Here is a 27,419-nt window from a genome sequence, read left to right as displayed (position 1 = left end):
TTTAGAGAATGGGATTTTTAAAAACTTGTTGAGTTACGCTGTGAGAAGTCAATGCTTGACGCACTTCCCAGGGAGAAGAGGGGTGGGGGGGTGCCTGGACATCTAAGGGTGTTAGGGACTGACAGGACGGAACACTGTCTTCTAGCAATTATTCCAAAGTGAACCTACAGTTTTGTTTGCGTGGAAATTTGTTCCCAAGGACAGAGCTGGTTTTCTAAGGCATCAGGTGCACACTGCTCCTGAAAATCGGACTCAGGGGTGAGGTTGCACCGCTGGACCCCAGACACACCACTCCCTTGGGGCTCACATGGGGAGGGGGGCCTCTCCCCTGCTTTGGCCTGCAGACTGCTAGGGGAAGAGAGGGGTGGCTTTCCTAATGGCAAACAAATGCAACAGAGAATGCTTGCAGGAGACTGAGCGCTAGCTTGCGGTACTTTTTGCTGTAAGCATGGACAGAAGTCATTCTTCTCTGCACATTTCAAAAATGGGACACATCCTGAAGTCATGTGATGTTGCAGGCAGCCAACACAAGCATCCGAGTGTGGCCTGAGGCAGCCAGGCTGGCAAGGCGGCTGGAGCCCAAAGGCTGGGATATTTAGGGAGTCCAGGTTCCCACAATCTCTGGGAAATCGATCGCCAATATACTGGAGCAAAGCTAAGTTTAGGTTTCTAACTAGAGAAAGTTTAAAGTTCTTTTAGCTTCGTGGGATCTAAGGCATCAGATGGTGTGTGTGTTGCATTCAGGACACACAGAGAAGGGGGTCAAGCGGTCAGTTTTCAGGAGCTAGGACCCCCCGCCCCCCACAAAGTCTCCCCAGTACGAGGCAGTCCTCGCAGGAGCTCCAGAGACACAGGCACTGCTCACTGCCTGGTGGACCAGGAACCCACGCACGACACACAATTTCATCCTCAGAAGAACTCTGACATATGTGTACCACTAGAATCCCATTTTACATTCGAGGAAATGGAAATGCAGAAGAGTTAAGATACCAGCAGATTCATTTTTTTTAAAGATTTTATTTATTTATTTGTCAGAGAGAGAGCACAAGCAGGGGGAGAAGCAGACTAGCCGCTGAGCAAGGAGCCTGATGCGGGCCTTGATCCCAGGACCCTGGGATCATGACCTGAGCTGAAGGCAGATGCTTAACCAACTGAGCCACCCAGGCTTCCCGGCAGAGCCATGTTTGAGGCCACGTCTAACCCCTGCATGCTCCCGCCTCGCTTCATGCATCTGAGGGAGAGTAAGCCATGGTGCCTGGCGGACGGGAAGACCCCTGCAGTGCGGAGCCTGGCCGCCCCTGGCCCTGGAAAGCTCCCTGTCACTGTCGAGGCTTGCAGTGTCCCTTGCTAAAATGACCCCAACCCAAAGCCCTCGAGGCCGCTCCTGCTGCTGGTGGCCCAGAACTGTCACATCTGCCACACGGCAGGTGCACAATGGCTGGATCCCATTCCATGGATTCCTTGCATGAGAGGTAGTCATTCATTCGTAGGGCTTGGAAGGGATGGGATAGGCAGGCATTTAGTTCTTTAAATGTTCCCCATTGATTTCCATGAATTTGCCCATTATTTTATCTTCTCTGAGCAAGGAATGACGCCAGGAGTACACAAAAGTAAGCAAGTCGTTCTTGTTCATACAAAGCAAGGAAAGAAAACATTGAACCAAAGTTTCGAGCACTTGCTCTGGGATGCTAGACAAGGCACTTATCTTTATGGATCTTCAATTACTCATGTCTTAAATGGGTCTAAAAGTAGATTTGTAAATTCAATTAAAGGATTATAATTTTTTTAATTTTTTTGGTTTTAAAGATTTTATTTATTTATTTGACAGAGAGAGACACAGCGAGAGTGGGAACACAAGCAGGGGGAGTGGGAGAGGGAGAAGCAGGCTTCCCGTGGAGCAGGGAGTCTAACGCGGGGCTGGATCCCAGGACCCCGGTATCAGGACTTGAGCCGAAGGCAGACGTTCAACGACTGAGCCACTCAGGCACCGCCCTGCACCCCCGGTTGGTTTTCTTTTTTTTTTCTTTTTTTCTTTTTTAAAGATTTCATTTATTTATTTATTTGACAGAGAGAGACACAGCGAGAGAGGGAACACAAGCAGGGGGAGTGGGAGAGGGAGAAGCAGGCTTCCCGCCGAGCAGGGAGCCCAACGGGGGGCTCGATCCCAGGACCCTGGGATCACGACCTGAGCTAAAGGCAGACACTTAACCGACTGAGCCACCCAGGAGTCCCTTTATTTATTTATTTAAAAGAGAGAGCGAGAGAGCGAGAGAGGGAACACAAGCAGGGGGGATGGGAGAGGGAGAAGCAGGCTTCCCGCGGAGCAGGGAGCCCAATGCAGGGCTCGATCCCAGGACCCCGGGATCAGGACTTGAGCTGAAGGCAGACGCTCAACGACTGAGCCCCCCAGGTGTCCCAATTATTATTTTTTTTTAATTTAAGGTCCCAAGCACAATACTGGCGTGTGACTTTTTTTCTTTTTTAAATGACAGACAGCTGACACCTTTCAAATCACGTAAATAATAAACTGGGATCCATGTCACCGTGACAAACAACCAGGAAGAGACGAACCTCTGCCAGAGATGTACAATTCGCTTCTTAAACACACGGCGCTTCCCGTTTCAACACAATCTGGTTCCGCCAGCTTGTCCTGGGCTGTGAAATCATATCTCTGTATTTTATTGATATTGTAGGTATCCTCCCACGCCCATCTGCGCCTGCTTGGTGGGAATTAGGATGATGGAAAAAAACAAACATGGCTTGGACACAGCCTCAAAGAGGGTGACCAGTCTCAGGGGGACAACAAGGATGGGGACCGTTTGGCCACAGAGGCCTCAGAACAGAAAGTCCAAGGAAAGGTTTTTTTTTTTTTTTTGGAGATTTTCCTTATTCTCTGTCTGATATTTATGGAGCACTGCTAAGATGAATTTTGTAAGTTTTGCGTATCTCAGATGTCCGGAGTCGATATCAGCTAGGGTGACTAATTAGTTTTCTGGGCTGCCATAACAAAGCACCACCGACTGGGCAGCTCGGACCACAGAAATGCACTGTCTCACTGTTCTAGAGGCTGGAAGTCTAAGATCAAGGTGTCCACAGGGTTGGCTCCTTCTGAGGCTGTGAGGGAAAGATCTACCCCAGGCCTCTCTCCTTGCTTCTAGTAATTTCTCGGCTGGTGGCAATGCAATGCCTCTGTTCATATGGCATTCTCCCTGTGTGCATGACTGTCTCCAAATGTCCTCTTCATATAAGGACAGCTGTTACATCAGGTGAGCGGTCCCCTGTCCCAGGATGACCTCATCTTAACTAATTACATCTGCAACAACCCTGTTTTCAAAGAAATTCTTGTTCTTGATTACTGAGGGTTAGGACTTCGCCATGTGAATTTGGGGGGACCCACCTGGCCCATAACAGTGACCGATGTATCTCACTTTGCCCGGGACTCCCCCAGTGTGAGCGCCGGAAGTCCTGCGTCCTGGGACACCCCTCGGGGAGTGGGCAGAGTTGCATGGGGCATGGTGAAGAGCGGAGAAAAGGAAAGTTCTCAGTGTTCTACAACAATTTCTGGAGGCATCAGGAGAAACCAAAGGATCTGCAGCTGAACAATGTATCAAGAGATTCTTCTTCTTCTTCTTTTTTTTTTTTTTTTTAAAGATTTTACTTATTTATTTGACAGAGATAGAGAGCACAAGTAGGCAGAGTGGCAGGCAGAGGGAGAGGGAGAAGCAGGCTCTTCACTGAGCAGGGAGCCTGATGCGGGACTCGATCCCAGGACCCTGGGATCATGACCTGAGCCGAAGGCAGATGCTTAACTGACTGAGCCACCCAGGCGTCCCATGAGATTCTTCTTGATGATGTGGTGAAGGGCCTCCCGAATGACTCATATGTTGGGGAGTGTGAAGATATTCTCATGAGCCTGGAGAGAGAGTCACTGTGCTTTAATACTAACATGAATACAATTAACATTCATACTTGTCGATTTTAGCCTAGAAACATCTTGCTGAAGAGCTGATTTCTTAGGAACTGACTCTCTGACGTTCTGCAACAGAAGGCAACGGTCATTGGTCCTGATTTGGTCTGGAGATGTTCGGGTTGTGACGGAATGATAGACACCTGGCCGGATCTTCATACCTGCTTCCTGTAAGCCTGCAGCAACCCAGGACAAAGAAACGGATGGTTCAGATTTCTAGGAGAGGTAATCGTGGCACCACGTTCTACCTTGACGCTCTGCGCTGGTGTATCTGTTTTCTGGACTGTAACATTGGCTCACACAACAGAAATGTCGGCTCTCCCAGTGCTGGAGGCTGGGCGTGAGATTGAGGTGTTGCCGGGGTGGGTTCCTTCCAAGGGCTCCAAGAACCTGTTCTGTGCCTCCCCCCGGCTTCTGGTGGTTGCTGGTCATCTTTGGTGTTCCTTGGCTTAGAGCAGCACCACCCCAATCTCTGCCTCCATCTTCAGTGGCAGTCTGTCGGGCCCTGTGACTATTTCCAAATTGCCCTTTTTATAAAGACAACAGTCATCTTGGATTAGGGGTCCATCCTCCTCCAGGATGACTTCATCTCAACTAATTACATTTGCTATTTCCAAGTACATTCACATTCTTAGTTACTGGCGGTTAGGGCTTTATCATACGAATTTTTGAGGATCACAATTCATCTGTAACAACTGTTTCTGTTGGGAGTTAAACTGTTTTAAGACCACCAAAATCTCCCAGACGGACGGGCCGCCTTACCACAATGTGCTCGCCTCGTGATGTTTGCATGAATTAGCATAAGATGCTATTAAGATGCAGGTTATGATGTGGTGTTTCTGGGGTGGGGCAGAGAGTCTAACAAGCCTGTGTTGCTGGTCCAGGGGCCCCTCTGAGTAGCCAGAGCCTATGCTCTCTCAGGCACATCTGTAGGAGGAAAGGAAAGATTTGCAAGAGGCACTCAGACTGAACAGTAATCTCAATGCCTGCTCAGACTCGGTGCTCATGGGATGCTGAGTGAAGCCCCGGATGCTCAGATAATGGAGAGAGGCACCCAAGCTGGTTTGCGTGCACCTAAAACGGGTACACAGCTGCACGCACACATGCTGATGATCGCTAATAAGCCTGTTTCATGACCTGATTTCTCCGTCCATCTCACATAACGTCATTAGTTAGACAGATTGCACTGGGCTACTCACTCTAATTAGCACGGTGAGCAGATCCTGATGAGCGGCTGGCAGAATTGCTGAACCCAAAGCCTTGGCGCGCACAGAGCTCTGCCTCAGTTTCAGGCAGGGACCTGGGCTCTGGGACCTGTTCGAAAGGCCAGAAGGCTCAGCCCCACCTGATGCTTTGAGGCTCAGTAAACCTAGGGGGCGGTGGTGGTGCAACACCTCACCTTGTCCTCGGAGGAAATCTCCAGCTTTAGTCTTTTGTTAATGGATCCAAGTTGCAGGAAAAGGAGGACAAAATTCCAATAAAGGGAAAAACCCAAGGGGAGCAAGGTTGAGCAGACAGAGCAATCAGGGGTGCTGGAAAGGAGCTTCTTGGGAGCCCCTCCTCCATTTCTCCTGTCCGTGGTAACTGCTCTTCCCTGTGGAAAAGCACGAAGTCAGGGAAAGGAGGGATACCATATTAAAATCAAGCTACAGAAAGTTGGGTGGGAAACCAGACACCAGGAGCAGTGAACCACTTGGGGTGAAGGCTTGAGAAAGTCCATTCTTCCACCAGGAAACTGACCTGGCTGGGCTTCTCTGGGGCCAAAAGTGTCTTCCTGGCCTGTAGGAGAGAAGCATCAATAGCTCTGGGGCAAAAGAGGCAAGATAAGGCTTGGAGGTCTCCTCGCCTTCCCCTGGGACAGTTGGGTTAGCTTTTCCACATAGTAGTGCGGTTTCTGGTGAGATAACACTTGGAGGGAGGATGGATGGCACATGGTCTGGGCAGGTGGTGGGAGCAGCAAAAGATCCCTAGATCTGGAGACCACCAGGGGTGAGTAGAGCTCGAGGCAGAAGCAGGCTACATTAGGGGGATGATGTCGCTGCCCTTGGCCTGCCATTGACCTTGTCTTTCACCACCATCCTCTCGACTTCAAGACTCGTGTCAAGGAATTGAATCCCACTTTGGCAAACTGCAGACTAAGAGAGATCCCACAATACCAACGGGAGAACAGAAGACTCAGAACCAGATGGTACAGAACCCAAAGCCACTCTTGTCCCTCCCTAGTTGTGCGACCTAGGACAAATTCCTAACATCTCCAAGCCTGTTTTCCATTTATAAACAAGGACTGACATTCTTTTCTTCGTGAGGTTTTTGAGAAGACTAAACGACATGATTTAAGTGCACAACAGTGTGCGGTGCACGCAATCCTGCACGATGACCACTGGGCGTTCCAGCGCAGCTTTGTAAGGTCTCAATTATGAGCCATGAAAAATGCCATTTTGTTTCTTTTAGGTGCATCTGCTCTTCTGGAAGAGGTCTGCTGGGGAATGGTGCTTGCACTTTCTCTGCTGAGTAGTGGGAACAGGGTGCGTTCGTGGTAGCCCAAGATGCTGAGGGCGGTGTGTTGTCTATTTTACCAGGACCATTGTTTTGCATTACTTCTACATTTCTACAAAAAGGCAGTGGTTCTCAGGTAGGGTGATTTTTATCCCCCTCCCACCAGCAGACCATTACCAACGTCTGGAGAGCTTTTCAGTTATCATGATAGGGGTGGTGCTCCCGGCAGCCCATGGTATTGGCTAGAGATGCTAACTATCCCACAATGAATGTGAATTGTTGGGCCCTAAATGTCAACAGTGGCATGGTTGAGAAAGCCTGCATTAGAGGAAGTCAGCCAGATACGATCAGAATTACCTGAATTTACCTTCGATGTGTAGGATATGCATTAATGAGCCATTAATTAAGGGACTTCTCTTATGGGCCTTATCTATTTAAATCTGTGCAACACTATAAAGCTCCACTCTGTTTCAGCTTGAGCCACGTGTGGCATGATGATTGCATGCATGTAGATAATTTCTGCATGTAATGCCCTTCAAGAGTGAGCACAATAATGAAAACGTGCTTCTGTCTAAGACAGAAAGCAGGTGCAAAGGGTTATGCGCTAAAAATGTAGTTTTTTTTTTTTCATCTAGCTATGTTTGAGGTAAACTGAACCAGAACCTTGACATTTTCAGACCTTCAAGAACAAACTTGCAAATAGCGCTTAGTTTGTATTCGCTGTGTTTGATGTGATGATTAGATGAGGACCTATATCAAATAAAAACAAAAGCACACTGAGATATGAACATGGGGCTGTTGACTACGTTTGCAGAATGTTTTACAGACACTGCGATTAAATTTGTGCCTTAACAACATTTCTTATTGCAAATACCATCGATGATTAGGGTTATTTCCAAATACAAGGAGTTTATGACACCAGAAACCACTGTATAGGAACAACTATTTTAGAAAAAAAAAAAAATCACAGAATCTTACGGGAGAAATATTTTCAGTTAAATAGCCAATCAAAATCACTTTCTGGGCATACAACATTACAAAACACTGTGCTGGTTTGGAAAAATGAAAAAAAAAATTATGTGAGCTATTACATATAGTTGGAATCTCAAGGATATTATGATATAACCATGGGGAAAAATCAACTCTGTGATTTATTCTTTTATAAGTTCAATCAGCATTCTTTTCGCTTTCCTACAATGTGCTAGGCCCTGGGGATAACGGACCAAACTGGATGTTCAATGTCCCTTTCCTACCGTGTTTCCATCCAGTGGGGCTGACGGACGTTGAACAGGCAATGAAGTGTTCAGGTGGGGATGCACTTGGCATTGTGTGTTGCTAACAATCACTGGACAGTATGAGGAGCATCCCACCTCATCCTGTGGTTCTTCCAAGTGAGAAGCTTAGACAGCCCGGTGAGTTGAGGTGAGCAGGGCATTCCCGTGGGCCAAGAAAGACAAGGTGTTATTAAGGAAAAGAGTGTCTCAGTAGCGCCTGTTTGTGGAACAGAATAAAACTGGGCCATTAGGGATGAACGACCATTTTTATCTGAATCTAACTGCATCTTTCCTACAGGAGAACCTGGGTTTGTTGGAGGGAAAATCCTGAAAAGTAAAGCTGAAGGATGTTACTCTAAAATTCAGCAGGTGCCTAGACCCCCTGGCATTGCACTAAATTAAGTTAGGTATCGCTGGTGCTCACCGGCCGGTGCTGGACACCGTGGTTTCCTATAACAGTGCACGCAGCTCCAGTGGAGAGAGACTGCTTTTGATCTGTGGATCATCCTAATTCTAGAACGTTGTGCTGGTACAAGGACTCTACCTTTTCCCTGGGGATGGTAACTGTTCCATGCAGAATGGGCTAAATTTATTTTCTAAATTTTGGGGTATGTCTTATTTTCCCCAAGATGCAATCAGAATTTCAAAATAGCTTCTTTGTTCAAGAACCAGATGAAAACAGCAGTTTGCCCGAATTTGAATTTCCCTTCACAGCCGCAAGCAGCGAGCATGTGCCGTAGCCTTCTGTGAATGCAAAGATGTCTTTAAAATAGAACTGGAGTGTTTTCTAGGCAGCATTCGAGACAAAAGTTGGAGCTAAAAGGGACCTGAACATCTTGTGACTAATTACTCCTTCTTTTCTTGTGCTGTGTTTATCATTTGCCTCCATTCACAGTCTTGAGAAATAATGATCCAGCTGAAAAATTAAAAACAAACCTCATCTAGGCTCCATCTCTGAAAACTCCTGACAATGCCTTTAAAAGAATCTTGGTTTTTGCCCCTCCAGGGTCCAAGAGAAAAGACCGAATCTGAGGCTTCCCTCCCTGCCTGCTGGTAGACCGCGGGGTTGAATGCGCTCAAATCCACAAGCCACTGATTCATTCTTCATTCAGATCCTTATCGAGAACTCAATTAATGGCTTGCTAAATCTGAACTTGCTCAATTACATTCCCGGGCCCATCGCTAAAAACTTAAGTAGGCTTGGGCGCCTGGGTGGCTCAGTTGGTTAAGCGACTGCCTTCGGCTCAGGTCATGATCCTGGAGTCCCGGGATCGAGTCCCACATCGGGCTCCCTGCTCGGCAGGGAGTCTGCTTCTCCCTCTCCCACTCCCCGTTTGTGTTCCCTCTCTCGCTGTCTTTCTCTGTCAAATAAATAAATAAAATCTTTAAAAAACAACAACAACAACAAAAAAACTTAAGTAGCTTTAATTAGTTTTTATTGAAAAGCATAAATAATGTAAGTATTGACTCTCTTGGATTTAAATTTCGGTTATTGGAAATACTAAGGCGTTGAGGCATTTTCATTACCACCTGAGTATCTGGTGAATCACGGCAGGATGGCTTTTTAAAGATATCCTATAAACGTTCCCTGGTCTGTTACACGAGGCCCCGCTAAAAGCCACGCTATCCTTGTAATTGTGAGCTTAACAGTTTTAATCTGTTAGGATGTGGGCCTCAGGAGGAGAAGAGAAAAATCTAGATTTCTGTTCGCTTTTATTCTCTGACCTTGTGCAGCGCCGTATCCCTTGGTCAAAATTCCTGACTCTTGTGGGTTCCCGTCGGTATTTTGCAGGACTGGCCGGAGGCAGCAGACTGTCAGGGTGTCAGCCAGATTGTCTCCTCTGGGGGACATTCTCCACTCCCACCGCTTCTAGTGGCTCATCTGTGCTCTCCAACAGGTTCCACCAGCCACGGGGGCCGTTTCTGAACCACACGTGTGGTTGGGATGTTAGAATTAAGCTTTCTCATTCCGAATCCTACTGCGCTCCTGACTCTTCCACCTCTGGCATTCAAAGCTGATTCATAACCATCCAGAGGCATTTCAGCACTGAGCTGCCCATCCACCCGCCAGACCTGTCTTGTTCCGATTTTCCCTCTAAAACACTCAGGTCAACTCTGAAGGCATGCCCATGGTCCACAGCGTCCCTCGCAATATGACTTCTTTCCGAAGAGCTTGTGTGTTTATCCTGGACATAAATACATTATCAACTTGCAAGAAAAATCCCAGCATAGAAAACCACCGTCAGGCAGTAAGTGTGTCTCTTGTTGTCTCTGCAGCCCAGGAATTGGTCTGCATTGCGAAGGAAGGCGGTGTGCTGAATTGCTTTGATAAACCAGTCTAGGCTTTCACAGATCAGTCTCTCTTTCCGAGCTGCGCACACATTACTTCTCTGAAGATGGAGCCAGAGATATTTCACAAAGATAGCAGAGTTTATGAGAAAAGAAGGGGAGATAAATCCCTATCTTTTCTGGAAAAGAGCTGATAAGCTGTGTTTCTCTTGCTTGCAGTTTTGGAGTTGGACATCTGCAACTCATTAATTATCCACAACAGTCGCTCAAATCAATTAATTGAAAGAATTAAGGTACATCGTAAGGATATAAATAAAATTTACTTTCTCTCTTATTTTCTTTTAAACTGAGAGCTGCGTCCGACCACAAAGTTGTTTAAAATCTTTTTGTCTTGACATATCACCATATTCCTTATTTCCTGGGAGTCACTGTCTAGTATTGGGAGACTGAAAAAAATGCAGCTTCTTGCTGAAAGCCCCTCTCCCTCTCGCCTCCCCTCTATCTCTCTGCACTTTGCTATGTATTTTTCCCCAGACTACCTCCCCTATCCCTCTCATTCCTTACCTCCACATAGAGGAGCTATTGATGCTTTGGTCCTAATCAGAAATTATAGCAGAGAACAAGAAAAATATTTACATTTTGATTTATTAATTGAATTCTTAAAAAAAAAAAAGAGAGACCCTTCTTTCCTGGTTTATCTCTGAGAGAGAAAAGAACTTATGGGCCATCTGGTTTTAATCCAATTTTCTCATATTGCTTAGTTTTCTGTTTGAAGTTGATCAAACTTCTGGTACTCTTGCAGTAGATTCCTTCAATGCCTTCACCATGAACCAAATATTAGAATTGTTCAGTTCAGCATGTACTGAAATCAAAAGAACCGTTGTCTGTGAAATAACCACATCATAGTTTGGTAAAATCAGATTGTCATGTTTCCACCTTCTTTTATTTTTTTATTTTTATTTTTTAAAGATTTTATTTATTTGACAGAGAGAGACACAGCGAGAGAGGGGACACAAGCAGGGGGAGTGGGAGAGGGAGAAGCAGGCTTCCCGCTGAGCAGGGAGCCCAATGTGGGGCTCGATCCCAGGACCCAGGGACCATGACCTGAGCTGAAGGCAGAAGCTTAATGACTGAGCCACCCAGGCGCCCCTCCACCTTCTTTTAAAATAACATTTATTATGGGGCGCCTGGGTGGCTCATTCAGTTAAGTGGCCGACTCTTGGTTTCGGCTGAGGTTCTCTCTCTAAAATAATTTTTAAAAAATCTTAAAAAATAGCGTTTTTTAATCCTACTAATGCTGAAAGTACTGGGTAATCTTGGAAACAGAAATAATTGTGGAATTATAAGAATGTTAATTGGGGATCCTGTTTTTTCAAAATATGTACTATAGGGGCACCTGGGTGGCTAATTGGTTAAGCGTCTGCCTTCGACTCAGTTCATGATCCTGGAGCCCCGGGATCGAGCCCAGCATTGGGCTCCCTGGTCAGCGGGGAGTCTGCTGCTTCTTCTGCCCTTCACCCCACTTGTGCTCTCTTTCTCGCCCTCTCGCTCTCAAATAAATAAAATCTTTAAAAATAAAAATAAAAAAATATGTACTATGTAGATGAACACACATATATGTACCACAGACAATGTATGTGCATATGTATACATATATACCATTTATAGTATAATGTACTATTTGATATATATACTATGCATATATACTGTTTATCTCGATGGATGAAAAAATGAATTCCTTTATACCCAGACTTCCCAGGTATGAACATATCTTACCCTCTGGTTTGGCCCTTGGGGCCCCGAGTTAGCTGTTGAGCCTGAAGGCAAATCTGGGAACATTGGAGCTTGACAGCAGATCTTCCATGTGTCCTGCCTCACCACGTGGGCGAGATCAGGTAACAGAGGCTTGAAGTTTCTCCTATGGGCACTAGGGAGACCAGGACGATTTTTGAGGAGGGAACAGCCACAATTTATCTCTGTGTTTAACAGCAGTGTGGAGAGTGGCTTGGACTCCCTATGAATGTAACATCCCAGACGTCCACTGGTTCGCCCCAGCTATGTTTGAGACACTGCCGCATCCTGTATATCTTGGTCCCGACAGCTTACTGGTTGTGGTCATACTGACCTGGGAAGAAACCTATTCTGTTTCTTCAATGTACCGACGTGCATTGTCCTAAGATGGTGTGGTTGGGACAGTCCCCAGGTCACAGAAGTCTATTGTTGAGTATCTCTTTTTTTTTTTTAATTTTATTTATTTATTTGAGAGAGAGAATGAGATAGAGAGAGCATGAGAGTGGGGAGGGTCAGAGGGAGAAGCAGACTCCCCGCGGAGCAGGGAGCCCGATGCGGGGCTCAATCCCAGGACCCTGGGATCATGACCTGAGCCGAAGGCAGTCGCTTAACCAACTGAGCCACCCAGGCGCCCTATTGTTGAGTATCTCTTAAGACTAGTGTCCACTCAGTCAGTCCATCATTGATCCATTTATTTGTTGATTCGTTCCAGAGCTGATACTGAGCACCAACTACATGCCAGGCACTTGGTAAGGCACTGGGAACAGACGGGAATACACTCGGTAAACAAAGGGAAAGCACATCAAGGCTGAGGGGAGGCCTGCTGGCCCTTAGGATTCCTCCAGAAAACCATGCATATCAGAAGGTCTCTGGGAAGGAAAGAAATGACCAAGAAATAGGAGAAGGCTCCAGATAGAAGTTGTGAGAGAGGGATAGAGAAGCAGATGAGGCAAAACCATAGGCCACATGAAAGCCGGGATTTGGAACAGTGCTGGCCTTTGGTTTGATTCAAAGTATCAATATATGTGAAACTATTTTAAGAAAAATTATTGTGCTCTAGGAACTTAATAATTGTGTTTTCCTTTTTTATTTTTAACTAACATCCATTTAGTATGTCTTATAACCGTAGTTGAAATAGCTATATTTAAAATGAGACTTGATTATGCCATTTATTTAGACAAACCCCCAGTGAGGTCTTTAAATGAAGATATTTAGAGACCAAAGCAGGTTAATGCATATTTCCCACAAAATGTAGGGGAATGTCGGAACATATTGTTAAAAAAAACCCCAGAAATCCTCTTCTGATGTATCTATAATTGGTCTAGTTTCAGCTAAAGCAGATTGATAGAAGCATAATAAATATCTTTCAGAGAAATACTAAGAACTTTGTGCGAATAATAATTCATGAAAAATATTTACAGAGCATAATTTATTTGCAAGGCACTGGGCTCTTGTTGAGACTTATTCTCAAGAGGAAAGGAGATCCCTGAGACTGAATGCTGAGAAATGACCAGGGAGGTGGTACAGAAAGATGATCCGAGACCTCAAAATGCGTTCTGATAGAGCGGTAGAAAAGGAAGTCATGTGACACAGGGGTTAAGGATACTGAGAAACTTCAGGCCACGTGGGGGTGTCAGTGTGAAAGAGCAAACCTGTCAAGGTGCTCAGAGAATGCTTCTTGTGCTTTTGGATAGTAGAAGTCTGTAGACATTAAGCTCTCCCTGCCTCCTTCTCTCCCTCTCCCTCTCTTCTCTCTGTATCAAGAACACAGAGACTGGAGGAGGTGATTGGTGCATAATTTGCTTGGAGAGAAGAAGTTCTCAATGACTGTTGCATGTTCAGTGTAGCTGGCTGCAGGACTAGGTTGTTGAGTCTGCCTGTTTTGGAATCAGAGAGATTCACGGTGATGTGGAAAGAGCCTGCCCTTGGCAATCAGATAGAACTGAGTTCAAATTCCAGCTCTTCAGTTTATAAGGTGTATGACACTGGGCAGGGCGCATGACTTCTCTGACTCCAGGTTTCTCACCCTGTAGTGAAGACGGTCACCCCCTTGTGAGAATATACGTGAAGTCCTTCCACACAGCAAGAGCTCAGCAGGGTGTAGGTCTCCCTCTCCACCAGTAGCCACTGGCCATGTGTTGTTTTCAAACACTTGAAGTGTGGAAATTTCCATCACACATGGAAATGACGATGTTCGAATATATTGGATTCAATAAAATCTATTATTCCAATGAATTTCTCCTTATTCCTTTTATTTTATTAAATGTGGCTACTAGAAAATTAGAAACTACATATGTGGCTTTCATTGTATGTTCATTAGGTAGATATTCTAGATATTCTCCTTATTTGAAGGGGGCTGATGACCTAGTACCTTTAGGATGGGAACAATGATCAGAACTCCCAAGAAACTGGGGACTAAGCTGGGAGAATGTTCTGGAGGAACCAGAGGCATCAGGAGGATTGCAGGGAGAGGGGCCAGAGGAGAGGCAGCAGGTGTTTGAAGGAATGATTGGAAAATGAGAACAAATCATTTCAATAACTTCAGCTGAGGGGAAGGCACAGCCCTGCATTTTGGGGGAAGCAGTTTATTTTTCTCCCTCACAGAACTGGAGTGAGTTAGTGTATTTGTAATATTGAGGGATCAAAGTGTGTTTGTGGAGAGTCCTGAGTTGGCTGATCTGCTGACAGTAGGCAAGTTAGTGGTAGACAAGGCCCACGGAAGAGGTGCAGAGGGGGTGGAGGCAACCCGTGGTCCAGCATCCCTCACACGGACACTCCCGGGGGCTCCATACCCCGGGACTCCCGCACCGTGCTCATGCAGAGGGTCCCTCTTCCCCAGCGTACTGCCTGGGGTCTGAGCCAAACACATTGTACACTCTCTTGTGGAGCCTTTATCAGCTTGTGGGGAGAGGCTGTCTATACGTAGTTTTCTCTTTAGATTGCATACTGAAACATTATTTTAGGAGCTCCAAAGAACTGTGGAAAAATTAGATTACAGAAAAAATGTGGTGAAGATATCTAATTACGGTTAAATTCAAAAAGCCCAACTGGAAGGCCAGAGGGGGAGTGAAATTGAGAAGAGAGAAAAAGATGCACTTTAGACCTAATGCAGCTTGGTTTATAGGCTCAATTTGAATGTTCACTTGTACAGTTTTCAACATTTTATTGCCATTTTTTCCCCCTCTCGCGGCTTGAAGTCAGTATCATTCTCTCAAGTACAGATGGCCTGCTTTGGCTTATTTTGTGTTCATGGCTGGCCATGTGGAATCCACTCAGACACTTCCTTCACTGTAACCTTCACTGTCCTACCCTCTTCATCCCTCTCAGCTGGGTTTACCCTGGGAATTTGGTCCTTGATTGCAACTCCTCTTTACCTCCGTGGGATCTTTGATACGGAAACCATTACATACGCATTTTGGGGGCTTGAATTTTGGTTAGGAGCTTGTGTCTGTGTCAACAACGTGTAATCTAAAAGCAGAGCCACAAATAGAACTGGCAGATAAAATACAGCTGAGAAGTCTCAGAAATCATCAAAGTTTGAGCAATGGAGCAAATGTTGGGCTCCAAGCATAAAAAACAAAAAACAAAAAACAAAAAACAGGAAGTTGGAGGGAAGGAGTTACACTAGTTATTTCAAGGAGAATTGAATTGTATTTGTGCAGTATAACTAGTTGCCTCGAATTTCCTTGCTCTTTGCACTTCTGCTGAGTTTTACAAGGACCATCTGGGTTAAGCACGTTGGCTTTGCAATGACTTCCCCAGCCTCTCTCTATGTAGAAGAAATTAAAATGGTAAATTAGGATAGGAGCTTCAGCCCTTTTGCAGAAGATGACCCAGCTGTCCCACCAACAGCGTGGGGCAGTAAATTTTTATGACTGCTGACAGGTGCGCACACGGTTGTACCTGGGCAACAGAAGCCTGAGCTCTGGAAGCTGAGAGCACAAGGTAGAAATCACACTGGGACCACTGACTGGCTGTGTCCAGTGGACAGCTTCCTTGCCTCCTTAAATAGGATGTCCTCAGCTATAAAATGGAATTAATCATACCTACATCGCCGGGTGTTTTTGAGGATGGAATGAAGATGTCTTTGTGAAATACAATGCCCAGTGCTTGGTAGACAAGGCACCCGGAGAATCCCAGTTGCTCTTCCTTAACTCTTTGTTTTATCTGTCACTGGTAAATTCTAGGCATGGCCCGATAGGTGTGCTGTGTGTGTGTGTGTGTGTGTGTGTGTGTGTGTGTGTGAAGTCAAATGTCTTCAGTGAAGAACGAATCTATTACCTTGAACATATTCATAAGTTTTTCAACACAAGGGAGTTAATTGGGCCAGATAATCATTTAAGTATGAGTTTTGGGGTACCCTCATAAAGTAGGCATGAAAGCAGGGTAGACTCCCAGGACCCCAGGTTCTGGGATCCCCCTGGTACTGTCTTGAAGGCAGTGGTGGAATGGAGAAATTGGTTAGAGCCAATCAATCCTTTGGCTGGTGCCATTGAAAGGAATTGAGTCACTGTGGGTAACAGGGGCTTTCGAGTGAGGCTTACTGCCACGTACAAGCTCATAAAGTTTTGGTAAGGGATGTCTCATGTCACAGTTTTGTCACCTTGAAATGGGATAATAACAAGCATCTCATAGTTATTTGTTGTGAGAATTAATGACTTAGTCCATGCACAATGCCTATATGTGGCATCCTCTAAACAGACGAAGCTAGGTTACTATTGTTATTGCCGCCAGCATTTTTATTAAATTTCTACTTTCAGGACTCCTGAAGCTACCTTGATTTCCATCCTTTTGTGATCCTCGATTTCCATCCTTCCTGTCAATCCTATTCCCACCTGATGTCCCTCCAAAGACTCCTAATAACCCAGAATCATTTTTCTCCCACTGACTCTTACAAGATACAGAGGTTTGATCAGAAAAATATTAAAACGCCTTTCTACCTACACTCGAATATTATTTACCATGATTGACTGATGGCTTTCTGTACCAACTTGAAGAAAATCTTTAAATTTCCTTTATTTAAACAATTGAAGGCTGGTCTTCATGAAGCCACTTTTATTGTGATTTCCTACCTGTTATTACTTTAGTCTCCATTCCTAAACATTTACATAGAAAGAAAAGAAGCACTCTTCCCTAAGCTGCTCCCCATTATTTAAAACAACTCCATTTATTCATATTAAGAATCTTGGAGTCATTGTCTCATTTTTGTCACTCCTGCCAAACAAGATCCAATGCAGCCTGGGCCCCTGTAACCTGCCCAACCATACCTTCTAACTCTCTGGTCTCTCCTATCGGAGGCTGTGGCCATCTCTGCCCTGCTTCCCTCCCTGGCCTTGTGTGCACATGGCCCTTGCCTGAATGCTCACTCTCTACCTGTCAGAATATTCTTTCACTGGTTCCGTGAACAAAAGTGCTTTTGCCTATTGTGTTCCCTCCTGTATCTCTACTACACAGACATATTCTCGGCACATAGTAGGTGCCAAATAAATATTTATTGAGCGGATGATGAGAAAACTATTACAGGTTAGGTAAATTTTCCAGAGTTAAAAACCTATCCCCTGGTAGACTGGGGAACTAAAACTATGTCTGCCGGGCCCCATAACCGTATGCTTTGTTTCATACAGTTAATAAAATAATTTGGGATGTTACCACTTTTCTAGTCTCTGAATTTATCTTTTCTTTGAAGCTTTGGTAAAATCACTTATAAAATCATCTGGATCAGTGTTTTATTTTTTGGAATAGTTACAGATTCAAAATCTTTGTTACAGGACTCCTGGTTTTCTATTTTTTTTTTTTTTTGAGTCAGTTTTTCTAAGCTATATTGTCTAAGAGTCTATTTCTTCCAGGTTTTCACATTGATGTAAAGTTGTTTAAAATTATTTTGGGGGCCCTAGACCATCCACTAGTTCAGTGATTCACTAGAGGCACTCACACTCCTCCACATAAAGTTTTCCTCACAAATAAGATTTATTGTAGCACAGGATATAGTATAGCAGAAAGAACATACTTGTAAAGCGAAGACTAGAAGGTCAGGCACAGGATTCTAAGCAGTCCCTCCCTGAGGGGGTGGTATGGTTGTGCTTCTTTTTCCAGCTGCAAGCCACAGAGACAGATGTGAGATGTGTTATCACCCAAGGAAGCCCACTTGGGTCTTGGGGTCCAGAGTTCTTATAAAGTCTTAAAGTAGCTGTACAATCAGTCATGGTGCTGATCCCAAACCAGGTGCACTGGGTGATTTTTCATTATTACTTTAAATGATGCTGCCAGCCTGAGATATCCTGATTCACTGCCTTGGGCATACAGAACAGCATCCTAATCACAGACTGCCTAAATATTCCAGGGATTAAGATCTCAGAGTTTGACCCAGGGGTGGTGCCAGGGCTCCAGGCGTCCTCAGAGAGAAGCAAGGATTGAGAAAATCAGATCTGCTGTGTTCTCTCTTTCTTCACAGCAATACCCTCTTATCCTTACATTTATAATTTTTTTCTAAATTTGTGTTGATGTCTTTTGCTTAATCATTCCTGCTAGAACTCTATACTCATTTCAAATGTATGCTGTAATATTAGATACTCTATAACAATGTATAAAATATATGTTATGAAACCTACACTTTATAATATATAACTGTATGTTTGATATTACTATATATTATATTCTGTATATGTTCTGTATTAAATACACAATATAGTTTATCTACTCAAATCTATTGTATATTATTCATTTTGCCTCTCATTTTCATCATTTTTCTTTTTATTTGCTTTGGAGTTATTTTATCAAGGCTTGGTTTATATCCTGGTGGTTGGTCACAGTTTTGGTAAATATTGCAGGTGTGCCTGAAAGTAATGTCTATCCTTTCACTGCTGGGTGCAGTGTTCTAAATGTGTCCACCAGATCAAACTAGTTAATGTTCTGATCTATAGCCTTCCTGCTTTATTTGTTTGTATGATTCTTTGACTTATAAAGTACTAAAGAAGATGTATTAATTTGTTAATTCTTCCTTGTAGTTCTGTAAATTTTTTTTGTATATTTGATGCACAAGTCTTTGCAATGGTTTATCTAGCCCTTCTGTGAACTTTTATCATTATGTATTGACACTTTATATCTAGAAATGCATTTGCCTTCAATTCTCTTTTGTCTTATGAATATTGCTTTGGTTGCACTCTTCTCGAAAGTCTTTGCCTGAATATTTCTCCCTTAATTTTACCTTAAAATATTTTGTATAATTTTATGACTCTACTTGGCAACTTGGTAAAACCCCTCCCTAGCTTTGTTTACATAAAAAACTCTTATCCATTTGTGTGAGAATATCTTTAGGTACCATACTCAGCAGTCAAAATTTTGTAACTTATGTTACAAATATAAAAATATTTGACACATTGCTGCCAACCAGAATGGTTTCTGGAATGTCTTCCCAATCTACATTCTCATGGTAGGGCCTGTTGTTTGCTTCTCTACACATCCATTCCAGCATTTTCCAGCTTCCTAAGTTTTCTAGATCTCATTTGTATATAGTGATGTGTTATTTCTGCTCTAACTTGTATTTCTCCGATTACTATTCGATTTGAGCATCTTTTCATATTTTTATAGACTTTTAGGTTTACTTGTCTGTGAGCTATCTTTATAACCTTTACCCTTTTTAAAATTAGTTGTTTTCTTTATTATTTGCAAGATCTTATTGGCTATTTTAGAGATGAATCCCTTCCATTTGGGCATGACAAATATCTTCTCTCACTTTGGCATTATTTAATAAACTTTATTGAATGGCGATGGAGTTTTAATTGTGCTAGATGAGTAAGTGTTAGAGATTTGCTGTACAGTGGAGGGTCTGTAATTAACACTACAGTACTGGGCACTTCAGAATTCACTAAGGAGGTATATCTCCTGTGAAGTGTTCTTATCACAAAAGAATAACAAAACCAAAGGGACTAGGAAACTCTTGATGGTGGCAACAGGATGGTATCACAGGCATTTGCGGGTGTCCAAGCTTATCAACCATACACATTAAATACGTGTGGTTCTTTCTATCAATTATGCCTCAAAGAAAACTGTTAAAAGTGAAGTGATCTCGGGCGCCTGGGTGGCTCAGCTGGTTAAGCGACTGCCTTCGGCTCAGGTCATGATCCTGGAGTCCCGGGATCGAGTCCCGCATCGGGCTCCCTGCTCGGCGGGGAGTCTGCTTCTCCCTCTGACCCTCCTCCTGCTCGTGCTCTCTCTCTCTATCTCATTGTCTCTCTCAAATAAATAAAAAAATAATCTTTAAAAAAAAAAGTGAAGTGATCTCATTAAATTTTATCAGTAAATTCACTGTTTTCTTTGTTATGGTGTATATGTCTGAAGGTTTCCTCATAAATCTTCTTCCTCTACCAAAAAAATGTTCTCTTACAATATCCCCTATTAACTTAAAAAAATTTACTTTTACGTTTAAGTCGTTAATAAAGACAGACTCCACTTTTATACATGACATTAGGTAGAAAACCATTTTTATTTTTCTTCATGCAATGAACCAATTTTCTCATCATGGTATTAAACCACCCGTACTTTTTCTGTTGAATTCTGGTGGCATCTTTATCAAAGGTTATTTTTTTTGTGTGTACAAATCAGTCAATCTCTGGCATCTCCACCTGATTCCATTGTCTTACATTTCTTTTTTTCTTTTATGTTCTTTTATGAGGCTTGAGTTGGCTTTGTTCAGCAATTCATGAATCAGGCAACATCTCATCTAGCAAGGAGAGGTGAGCTTCCTCCTGCAGACTGTTCTTCAGGGCCAATAAATATGTGTCTTTTACCAAGACTTTGTAGTATATCTTAACATCTGGCAGGGAAAGTTCTTACACTCCGCTCTTATTTTTCAAAGTCGACTTAGAGAGTCTCCAATAACATACTGTTATATTTAATTTCAACCCTTTCCCTTGCACATATTTCATACGTGTAAATAGTTAGCATTATATTTGCACGTATTTTAATCAAACCTAGGTCACACTATACGTTATTTTGAGCCTATTTCTCTCGCTGATCGTTCTCCATTTCATTTGGTATTCTTGCACATGACTGCTGATCATTCTTTTGAATTTCATCATCGTTTATATGTTCCATATTTTAAAAACCAATTTCTTATTGACAGCCATTTAGATTGTTTCCAATTTTTCACTCTTATAAATTATGCTGCAAAGAGCAGCACTGCACATGCATCTTTTTAAACATCTGTGATTGATTCCTTAGGACAAATTGCTAGAAATGAAGCCCCTTAATCAGAACACGTGTGGTTTTTTGAGGTTGTCTTCTCATGCTGCTTAACTGTCCTTCGGGTGGTTTGTCCAAAGCTCTACTTTTACAGAAGGAACATGGTGCACCACTTCCCTTGTGCTCCACAATACTGCTATTCCACCTAATTGTTATTTCAGTTGTTATAAAAATTTCTACTTACGTAGGGAAAAAGAACATGGGAGAACAGTGTAACTATTACAAGTAGAGGTTGAACATTTTTTTTAAAGATTTTATTTATTTATTTGAGAGAGAGAGAATGAGAGACAGCATCACAGGGAGGAGGGTCAGAGGGAGAAGCAGACTCCCCGCCGAGCAGGGAGCCCGATGCGGGACTCGATCCCGGGACTCCAGGATCACGACCTGAGCCGAAGGCAGTCGCTTAACCAACTGAGCCACCCAGGCGCCCGAGGTTGAACATTTTAAGAGTATTTATTGGCCATTAGAATTTACGTGCAGATATATTTCTCCTGTTAAGCTTTTTCCTAAGAGGCTCATCTTTTTCTTTTTTCTTTTGAAGAGGTTTTGTTTCTAATGTTTAAGGGAAACAAGGGGGGAAGTGAGACAGTGGGTCAGCTGAGTGTTTGGACACAAACAGAGTTCCCCAAGAGAGAGGGTGCTCAGGCAACTCCAGAAACGGAAGTGCCCTTACAGCCAGGACCCATGGGTGAGGGAGGGAGACGAGTCAGACAGGAATGGAACTGCTCAATGTGTGGCCTGAGGGCTGGGCCAGGGCTTTGGATCAGGGGAGTGACACTCATTTCTTTGATTATTATTTGTTTGTTTTCTTTTTCTCTACATTTTGGTTCCCTATTGAGGATGGCTTTCTGGCTCTGTTTATTTCTGTTCATTTTATATATTTATATGTTTACTTTAATAAATTAAGTTTTTTATAACTATTCTTAAACTTTGAGATAATATCTTACACTTATATTCTATTTTCTTTTTTTTTTTTTAAGATTTTATTTATTTATTTGACAGAGAGAGACACAGCGAGAGAGGGAACACAAGCAGGGGGAGTGGGAGAGGGAGAAGCAGGCTCCCTGCAGAGCAGGGAGCCCGATGCGGGGCTTGATCCCAGGACCCTGGGATCACGACCTGAGCTGAAGGCAGACGCTTAATGACTGAGCCACCCAGGCGCCCCTATATTCTATTTTCTTAATTCAGCTTCTGAGTATCCCATCACACATTCCTTGCCCCCACTGCAATTTTAAATTCAGCAACTATAACTTTTTGTTTCCAGTTGATCGTTGACTTTGGATTGTTCCATCTTCCTGTCTTACATAGTGTCATGCATACCACAGGCCCTTGAATGATGTGGGGGATGTGATTTAGTGTTCATCACATTTCCTCTCATTTCCTTCAGAGAAAATCTATAGAGGTCTCTGTCTCCATTGCCCCTTATTTCTTAGCTGATGCTTTTTTTTTTTTTTATGTCTAGTTCTAGATAAGAACTTCTGTGCACCTCAGACAAGGACTCAGGTGGATTCTGTCCAGATTATCTTTTGATTGGGAAAAATTTAAATTTGCTGTAAATTTAATTTCAGCTTAGAATCTTTATTTCTGTGAATTTCCTCTGTGTCTTGGGTATGGTTCCACAGTTAGGTAGGGACAGAATCATCGGGATGACATGTGGGCCCCCAGGCTGAGGGTTTTCTTAATTATTCCTGGGTCCACATGTGCTCCCGGGACCCTCACTTCTAGTTCTGGCCTCTCTTAAACAGGGGGATAATTCGGCTCCTGCCACATCTCCTTTGTTTCCTTCCCAGGAAGCTGTTTTCTCCTTTCTTTGCTTTTTCCCCATCTGCACCATATGCAGCAGAAATGTCTTGTTTCCTCACAGAGCTTGTCTCACTTCCCTATGAAGATTTTCTCTGTGTTTATTATTCTATTATCTCAATAGTTATCTGACAGAGTGGAAATCAGACTGGTGCCTACTCTGCTATCTTAGCTGGAAGGTTCTTTATCGTAATCCATCATTTCTTTCAGCAGGTTTAACTTTCTACATGGAAACAGTGGAGCACTGCCCAGGTGTTTGAATGGGAGTCATTGGACACAGTGGAAATGTAAAGGAACAATCATTGAGCAGAGTAGTTGCTATGCTGCAAACCTCAAAAGAAATGTTTGCCCAGTAAACAGCTCTGGGAGTGAGCAACCAGCAAGGAGCTGTGAGAACTCCTGTTTGCCCGGGCCAAGGAAGGGCCTTTGCTTACGGCAGGCTGTTAGACTGGCAGTGTCCGGGTGGGGGTAGCAGTTCGAATCTCCTGTTGCCTCCTTATTTCCCATTATTTTGCTATTTCAAATGTGTCCTATATCTGGGATTTTCTCTGTAAAATGAAAATAGATGCTCTTTTTTGTGGTGACTTGGAGGCAGTAATCTGCTTTAGGATGAAGCTGAACATCTCTTTCCCAGCTACTGTTTTCCAGAAGCTCATTGAACTGGATGATGAATGCAAACTTAGTACCTTTTATGAGAAGTGTATGGCCACGGAAGTTGTTGCTGCTACTCTGGGTGAAGAATGGAAGGGTTATGTGGTCTGAATCAGTGGTGGCAATGAAAAACAAGGCTTCCCCTTAAAGCAGGGTGTCTTGACCCATGGCCATGCTTGCCTGCTGCTGAGTAAGGGGCATTCCTGCTACAGACCAAGGAGGACTGAAGAAAGAAAGCACAAATCAGTTTGGGGTTGCATTGAGGATGCTAATCTCAATGGTCTTAACTTGGTCATTGTTAAAGAAAGGGGAGAAAGATAGTCCTGGACTCACTGATATTACTGTGCCTCATTGCTTGGGGCCCAACCAAGCTAGCAGAATCTGCAAATTTTTCCATCTCTCTAAAAAAGATGATGTCGACCACTATGCTCTAAGAAAGCCTCTAAACAAAGAAAGTAAGAAACCTAGAACCAAAATGCCCAAGATTCAGCGTCTTGTTTCTCCACCTGTCCTCTAACACAAACATCAGTGTGTTGCTCTGAAGAAAGAGCGCACCAAGAAAAATAAGGAAGAGGCTGCAGAATATGCTAAACTTTTGGCCAGGAGAATGAAGGAGGCCAAAGAAAAATGCCAGTGACAGATCACCAAGAGACAGAGGCTGTCCTCTCTGAGAGCTTCTACCTCGAAGTCTGAGTCCAGTCAAAATGGAGATTTTCTAAGAGTGACAAATAAACAAGATCAGACATCAAAAAAAAAAAAAAAGAAAAAAATAGTTGGGGTGTCTGGGTGGCTTAGTTGGCTGAGTGTCTGACGCTTGATTTCAGTTTAGGTCATAATCTCAGGGTGGTGAGATTGAGTCATGTGTCAGGCTCTGTGCTCAGTGGGGAGTCTGCTTGTCCTTCTCCCACTGCCCCTCCACTTGTTCTCTCTCTCAAATAAATAAATAGATAAATAAATAAATAAAATCATAAAGAAAACATTTATTGTCTTACTTATGATTATAAATACAATTTAAAGCATTAAATATTACAAGAAAATTAAAACAATCTCCATTGGAGACGGACATTTTAATAAAGTTCTTTTCAGCTATTTTCTCTCAACATATATAACACTATATTATTACACACGATGATTTTTTTTGCTCTCAGCTAAATCTTCTTGATACCTGTTTATATGGATAAATAAGTCTGCATCATCATCACTGATGGATGAAGACTTTTCTTTTGGATGGACACACTGTGATTTATTTATTTCCATATCTTATTTCCATTCATGGAGAGCAGTTCCATTTATTCATGATTGCAACATAGTCTCAGTATACTTTTTTTCTATACCTATCTATTCATGTTTGTTCAATTGTCACTATAGGAGAATTTCCTAGGAATGGCTTCACTAGGTCAAAAGATACACACATCACATACACACATGTGCATGTGTATATATAATATATATATATGTTATATATTTCATGTGTAATATGAAATAATTATATATATATATATGTTATATACTGTATATTTCAGTGGGTAAGTTATACCCACTGAAGGAAATAGATGGATACATGTAAAGAGACTACATATATATAGAATCTTGATACTTGCTGTTAATTGCCTTCTGGGAAGACATGTCCATTTATGCTTCTTAGAATACTTCCAAGATAATGTAGTCTGCAATTATTTGTGTAATTGGTCCTTACAAAAAACGAAAAAAAAATCTCCCAAAGCTACCTTAAGATGCTTCTGCAAAGCAATGTAACCCCAAATCACTAAGGTGAAGACACAAGACTCCATGGATGTATAGCCATATCCTACCTATGTCTGAGGCACCACCAGCAACATAACAGGACACAGGAAAGAAATGAGGTCTGGCTGGGTTTTTTTTTTGGACAAGTTGTTAGATCCGTAAAGAGCTTTGAGTTTCTTGAAATATAGGCATGGGAACTTGTCTCCACACTAATTTTCCCTAGAACATCTATTCATGTCTATTCAATTGCTATTCTTGCTATTCCCATATAAGGTCTCCTCAAGTACTTCCTGTCACGCTAGAGGAATATGCTTGCTGAATGTGCAAAGTGCATTCTGTTCACCTGGAATGTCTTGCTGGGCAAAACTTCTGTGAATGAATGAGAAAAGTAGAATAAGATAAATAGACTTTGGTACTTATGTTTTTAATCATTTATGGGGGGGCAGGATTGTGATGAGCAGGAGTTTTATAACATGTTTTGAGCTGTTAATTTAAAAATCTTATGTTCTGAGTAAAATATATATAATGCCTAATAATATATGATATGCATAGCATATGCATCTTAATCTCCCAGTTAACAGTATTGTCTAATAATCAAAGCTTCCTGACAAACTTTGTGGTTTCCCACCCTTTCTAGGAATGAACCCTGGCTTCACCTAGTAATTCTCAGCACCATGGGTAGACAAATTGTCCCAACAAAAGATTGTGAACTTTAGAGAATCAGAGAGATATACAAAAAAATCCTCAGATGCTGGTTTTCTCTGCTAAAATTATGTGTTTTTCTCCCTATTTAACCAGGGCCTTTTATTTTTCCTATCTATCAAATATACAAAGCATTCCTCACCTGTCATGAGGCAGGGCATCCTGTGGATGGTTAAATGTAAAGTCATGTCAGGTGAAATCAATTAGCACTAATTAACAGAATCTTTCAGTTTTAAGCCACCTGATCAGCTGAGGCATTTCAAGGTCTGACAAGTGCAGATGAGCAACCCTTGCCACAGTTCGGGGAGGTAAATGATCCAATTAGTGAGGCGATATTTGGCTGCCATAGCTAAGGATGCTGCTGACCTTCCCTGGCATGATGGCTTCCCACCTCCTTAGTTCTAACTTTGCAAAAATATCTTCTCTCCTAGTGTCTCGAGTTGTATGCTGAACGTCTATTATATATGATTCTCTTTGCAGTCTTACCCTTTTCTGGGTGAACAGAGTCAAGACATGTTGGCCTTTTTCTTTTGCCCCAGAGGGCGAAGGTAAAGGAAGAGGCCATGTGAGCAATTGGGGGGTGGGGGTGGGGGAGCAGGACAGCAGGGAGAAATCAGCCTCCATGAAATGTTACTTAAAATGTCAGAGTTGACGTCCACAGAAGAATACCTAAGTCAGCTATGATGAAAATGAAAATATTACAGACTTTGAATTTTCTTTCTGTTATTTCTGTGATGTAGCTGTTTAATGACAATTATTACTCATTAGCTGATGAAATTTAATACATTAAGTAGATACTTTGTGTCACAATAAAAATGGAAGGATTGATCATCTGTTATATAAATGGATACTAGTGATATATCTCAAATAGCCTTAAACCTAAAAGAAAAAAAATAGTTCCTCTCCTAATTATTGGGTCTATTCTCCCTCCTTTCCAAGAGCCATTGTGACCATGGTGGGTGGGGTTCCCTGGTGCTCAGCACTAGATCTGTGCAGGTCTCTCTGTCTGTCTCTTTTGTCTCTATATACACTGTCTAATATCTGTTTCCCACTCACTGGAAGAAGGGGACTTTTGCAGGTGGAGGATGAGTTCTCAGCATTTACCTGTTCTTTATACTGTTATATTCTTGTCTCAGCTGTTAATGAGAGTCATGGCTCTTCTCGCACAAACACATGTCCATGCAAAATATTTTCACAAAATTTCTGGGGGTCAAGGACTCCCAAAGCTCATCCACTGAAATTTATTATGCCATTCACTCCCTGCCCCCAAATGTCCCCTTCCAAATGAAGTTGCTGCAGAAACACATATGCTGACACTCTTGTAATTTCTGTAATTCTAAGGCTGTGCCATCAGGCTCTTTATAGGATTCTGGTTGGATAAAAAAGTTGCAATTTATTCTTTTACTTGTTTAATTCACAAATAGCTATGACCAGCTGTTCCATGCCAGCCTGATACTATGTACAGG

General features: G+C 42.9%; 1 pseudogene; it reads left to right on the top strand.

Moving 5' to 3' along the window:
• The first annotated feature begins 23,466 nt into the window (after positions 1-23,466).
• Positions 23,467-26,735, top strand: LOC123835856 (small ribosomal subunit protein eS6-like; annotated as a pseudogene).
• Positions 26,736-27,419: the final 684 nt, after the last annotated feature.

The sequence above is a fragment of the Mirounga angustirostris genome, unplaced genomic scaffold (genome assembly GCF_029215605.1).
Source record: "Mirounga angustirostris isolate CCGP_5_RB_7025 unplaced genomic scaffold, mMirAng1.0.hap1 SCAF_12, whole genome shotgun sequence".
NCBI classification, from domain to species: Eukaryota; Metazoa; Chordata; class Mammalia; order Carnivora; family Phocidae; genus Mirounga; species Mirounga angustirostris.
Note: the sequence above shows the minus strand (reverse complement) of the source record. Positions and strands in the feature narration are given on the sequence as shown.